Source organism: Accipiter gentilis, chromosome 13 (assembly GCF_929443795.1).
Source record: "Accipiter gentilis chromosome 13, bAccGen1.1, whole genome shotgun sequence".
Taxonomy (NCBI): domain Eukaryota; kingdom Metazoa; phylum Chordata; class Aves; order Accipitriformes; family Accipitridae; genus Astur; species Astur gentilis.
In genome coordinates this window covers 13,460,605-13,466,604 of record NC_064892.1, presented here as the reverse complement: position 1 = coordinate 13,466,604, position 6,000 = coordinate 13,460,605, and positions in this window count along the sequence as shown.

The following is a 6,000-nucleotide window of genomic DNA, read 5'->3' as shown; positions in this document are numbered from 1 at the left end:
TCCGAGTGCCATTGGTGATAACTACAGCAATTTAAATTAACCCTGCTAACCCATTCTAGTAGTTCTACTATAAAATATTAGCCCACATGACAAACAAAAATCACTCCTATTTTTTATTGTTTTAATTAAACAAAAATTCTCATTGATATATTCTTGTCTGCTTGTCCGATCAGGCAATGTCAGTCAAAGCCAAAGCAGGGACGCCAAAGGTGGTTACAGATATCCAACAGGATTTCTGAGAAGGAATTGCATAATCAAACCCAAGCGAGCGGGGGGGGGGGGGGGGAATAATACAAGAACAAAAAATCACAACTTTTTAAGCCCATTAATGAATCTCTGGGCCAAATGCTGAGCCCACGGGAGATACACTGTGCATATTCACACTTCTAAATGAGCAAGAAGTAGAATTAAATCCTAGGCTCAAAGTCCAAGAACAAATTGACTCATGATCACGTTACCAAGGGCTAGTCCCCTCTGCAGCAATTTTGTCTGGGACAGAGCTAGTGGAGACCTCCAAAAAAGAGCCAGGGTATGACATAACAGTTATTCAGTAGGGATTCTACTTTATGGATTATCTATTACGGATTAGAGCTCCAGTGCTTGAGTTCACTCAGGATCTGGTTTCATTAATTTAGCAGAATAGAGGATCCCCTTCCAGCCAGAGAGGTATGGACCACTCAGTCCAATGCAAAAGGATCTATGTCACTCAATTATGTTTTCTAAATTTTCTTTCTTCCACTACTGTTTGACAATTTGGTCCTGCATTAGTGATTAAGACTGATTCCTCATCAATCCAGACAGAGCAGGAATTTGCAATTTGCAACTGACTTTCTTCTCTCTACAGGAATAATTGGTTTTGAATTTAGTAAACCCCGACGTCTGGAAAAAAGTGTTAATCCAGCGAAAACTACAGACACTTTTCTGTGGATAGGATTTAGTCTAAAAAAAATATATGTTTTGATTAAACATATATGTTGATAATTTCCATTTGCTTTCTGTATCATCCTACAGATGATTAAGGCTGCATTAATACCAGTACTGCCTTCTATGGCAATTATCCTAAATTTAGCATTCTTTACTAAATGTCTTTATCATAAGCTTGTTGCTTCATAATCAGAAATGTATTGCTTTCAAATTACCAACTGCACTGATAGAAACCATATAAATGAACCATATTGCAATATTATCTGACCAGTACTCTGTTAATGATGTAACACTAGTAGCCAGAACCGGTTCTTTAAAATGTGCAACCCATTTTTAAATCTTACTAGCAAAATTTTTTCTTCACTTTTATTTCATTCCTAATTTCATCTATATAACATAATGGACATGCTCAGGTACAATAAAAATGAGGCTAAGAATCCTCACATTTGTTATTCAGATTGGAACTTATGAATACTATGAATTTGTTCAAAGCACAAATGGGCCTAATTTGATATACATGTCTGCAACGGAGCTTATATGTTTGGGCAGACAGCAAGTTTTGAATCTGTAGTAAGACCCACTTCCTTCTCAGCTTAATTTCAATATTGCCTTATTATAGGGCCCAAATCAACAGTCTAATCATTATCCTACATATACCTCCTCATTTATTTAGTTCTAGAGGACTATTGTCTTATAGTAACATTTTAGTTAGTTGAGATCATCTTTCATTAATAGCAGCATAGTCATAGAAAGACCTTTCAAAAATGTAAGTGCTTCCTGTTCCCATGGGCACCTTTAGCCAATGCCAGTAACATCTTTCACTCTGCCGTTCAGACCTGCAGTTCTTCTTCCTGAATAACTTCAGCAAATCTGCAGGGATTAGCACCTGTATTTAGTGCATTCCTCTTGTTCATTCTTACACTGTCATATTTTGTCTGTGCATCATGTTCTTGCATTCAAAGGCATGTATATCTAAATTAAAGTACAAAAAAGACAGAAAAAAAAAAAAAAAAAGACAGCGAAAGAAAATAGGCTTGGGTGTTTTTCTCCCTATAGCATATATACGTCTTAATTCACTATAGGAAGTAAGAAAACAAAAAAAACCTTAAACATGAAAGGCATCATTATTACCTTTACTGCTATTCATATTATTGCCCTCTGCCACATAATGTCATAGAGAAAAACACAATTTCTGATAGGGATCTAAGATTATTGCAACAGTGAAAATGCACCCAAAAATGCAGAAAATTGTTTCTATTTCAGTAGTTTAGGGGTACCCATCGAGCTAACTTTGTGAAGAATGTTTCCAGGAAAGGATCATCTTTCACTCACACACTTACTTTTCAACTACCATGATCTTCACCACATACCAGAGAATTAGTACTATGCTTATATTTTGAGTAGATCCTGTTTATCAATATTTTCTTACCCAGTTAACTAAAATAGAGAAAAATCCACCGTAAAGACACCTAATAAAATAACCTTTATAACCACAGTAACTAATTTTGAAACATTTGCTTCCCAAACTGTGACAGTGGAAAAAATCTTATACTGTTTTTATGCTTTCATTCTCTCCATTTGTACGCAATCTAAGTTCTGACACTTCTCTCTAAAAGTCCGTATTGCTTGTGGAGTGCCCAGTGCACAATACTGCCAACTTTGTTGTGCTGTGTTTATCCTGGGCGACTTGATACATCTACTTACAATATGACTAATAGTGTCGGGGGTCTAGCCACAAATTCTACATCCGGCACTTGAGTCTTTCCTACCATCTGTCTTCCCTTTAAGATATCTCATGTGAATAGGTTGTTACTCTGTGTCCACAACTAAATTATATTTTTCCCTTTTCAGTCCTCCTGTGAAAAACCACTTACAGTTTGGCACTTTCTGTTCATAAACCAGATTTTTTCTGAAACAATTTCCACTGTATTTTCTCATCCATTACTAGCATTTATCTCTCATTGTGATCATCTTAATGACTTCAACAATGAGTGCAACCCTGGAGTATTGTATTCCTCATTTATATTTCAAGCTTGACCCAAGAACCAGTTATTTACTATTATGGTAGCAGCAATAACTGTCAGGATTTTTTTGTTGTTACTTTTTTGTTTCCTGAGCCTTCTATTACTTTATGATGTTTCTATTATAGTTATTATGTACTATAGCAATTTCTAAAGGCATCAGCTGAAATAGGACTCCCATCTGAAAGCAACCATTAGGATGCAATCCCCAAGCCAAAGAGCTAGCAATTTGAAAACACAAAAATAAAATCCAAGTTAGGAAAAAATTGTGTGGGTTATATCTGACCTGATTGATACCCTCCAAAAATTAAAAGTCATCCCTTAAAAATTAATTGTCATGTCTTGGCTAGCCATCTCTGATATAATTTATTTTGTATCATTTCAAGGGTTTGATTTAGTTCTCATGTGCATTTAATTATATGCAGGACAGGTATATATAACTGAGGTACATTTAGGATTCAATTCCTTTGCCCATTCATAGACATGCAGTGTCATTTGTGGTATCTTAAAAGTACCTTGCCTGGGCACCAGCTGACCATAGGTCCTACAAGCCTTGAGTCTCTTCTGTCACCACCATGCAGACAGCTCAGTTTCCAAGGTAATTCCAATTATCTATGTGCACCACATGAACCAAGCCACCAGCCTCTCACCCTAGATCCAGAGTTCAATTCAGTTGTTCCCACATGGGTGTCTACTCCTATTTCAGATGGCCTAATGTATTGCAGCTAGGCTCCAGCTGCCGCTCCAAAAATATATGAGTAGGCCCTAGTCCTTATTTTGTATCTCCCAGCCTCATGCACATATCTCAGATACCCCAGTACACCTCTTAGGGCCCTACTGGCTTGTGCTAGGGCAGCTCATTCAAGCCCATCAAGCTAGGTGAGGCAAATACCACCTACACTCTAGGATGCATAGTGATCCACAAAATGAGTCAAATCCCTTAATTTTTTCACCAGACTATACTGCTTCTTAATTTCTTCTTAGCTGTTCTTCATTACATTTTCCACTGGTCTCCAAAGATTTCATTGTGCCTTCCCAGCCCATCTTTACTATTTGAGTTCTCATTTAAAGGAAGAAGAACCAGTATATTCCCATTCCCTTGTTTTCCTCAAGTCACATTTTAATGCACCTCGTTTGCTAACCTACCCACTTGCAAGAGAGCTGCAACTGATACAGGAATGATAAAGTAACACAAACCAAGCATGATGACCCATGCTTAGACATGCTCTGAGACTGAAGCTTGAGGGTTCTGTCTGAACAGTCATGATGTCAATAAAAGTCATTAATAGCTAAGAGAATTTGTTCCACTGGCTTAGTTGGAAACTATCTGACAGGGGTCAACCTTACTACCTAATGGAAAGGGAGAAGGATGGAGAAGGAGTTCTGATGGCACCGATATTTCTATCAGGCAAATGCTAGAGCACTTTGTGCCACTGATATCACTAAACCAATGACACTTAAAGCAGTTATTCACTTAGAGTCAACTCAGCGTTTTCTACAATGGGCTGTTTCTGTCCATTCTTTCCTCTGCTATGAATTTTCAGTCTTAGCCTTCAAGTGCTTGATGCGGGAGACTGCTATTTCCTTCAGGGGAATTTCTGCTGACTTTGTTCCTCTCTCACATAACTGAAGAATGTATTTAAGAAGCATACACAGAAATTGATTCAGAAACTTTAGCTGTTAAATGAAACCATTCAGCACAACAATATGTCAATTGACCCGGTAATTAATCTTGGAGAAGTAATACCGATGGATCTCATTTATATTTCTCCACCTATAAGACAGTATCATAAAAGTTTCTGAAACTCTCAGACAATTATGTTGAATATCATCTTCTGGTTACAAGTTAACCCATTAAGCTACCGTTGCTAAACATAAGCGTAACGAACACAACACTTGCAACACTTTTTAGTCCATATTTTTTCCAGTGTTAATATTCCTCTGTCTGGGAAAAGCTGAGGACAAAAAAGATTCTTGTGATTTTGATTGGCCATGTCCATACTCCTAATACAGTTTAAACAGATCATTATACAGTTTAAACAGCTTATACAAATATCTGAGTGATCTTAGGGCAACCGTATCTTACCAACACAAACCATTAATTCTTCACTTCCTGACTTGTTCCCAAATACCAAAAAAAAAAAGGTACTTATGCAGCAGCCAGCTCAGAAGTCCTGCCCACTGCCTGGAAATTTCTGTACCATAAGTCACAAAGAATTCCCACAAATCTGAACTGCACAAACACACGGAATAAGAGTCAACCACAGAAATTGTCCTACTTCTCATATATAACTATGGAAACTCCTCTAAACACAAAAGGATCTTTCTGCTGAAATCCATAATCATCTAATAATGCTCACTTTCGATCACAAGCGAAGAAGAAAAAGTAGCCAAACCCTCTCTGACTGATCCCAATAGTAAAAACAACTACACTAAACTCTCGAACAAAATCCTGCTCTGTTTTGCAACTTGTGTTTTGCAAAAACACGAAGAGAAAGAGGTTGCCCCTTTACTAAGAGCTACTTGCCTTTGGGAGACTTTGATATTTGGGAGACCTACAAAACTTCTCACGGGTATGGAAGCTAGACATTACTCTATTGGGAAGGAGGAGCATTTTGCAGCTTGTTGGTGCCTTAACTTTCACCCTAATGAGTTTTGCCACCAGCTTAAGAAAGTGTGAAATGTTCACCTTTTGTAATTAATGGCTGTTCTACCCTAGTAAAGACTAGTACACAAAGCCTTTTCTTCTCCATCAGATAAAATCTGACCTCGCTCTTGCTAAAAAAATTTTAGCTCACCTTAGTTTGCAAGCACATCTGAAACAGTGTGTTTTCAATGCAAGTGCGGTGAAGTTATAAAATAACCTGGCACAACCGATAAATTTAGTAAAGCAATATAATAATGCATTCCTGTGCAGTTCCAACAGTACACTTCTGCTCAAAATTATATGTATCACCGATTGGGTATTAGTTTAATATATATCAGGTTGCTCCTAGAGTTCCATTCAGTCTTCCGCAATGGCATGCAAGAGGCTACCATGCCTACAGGTATATAT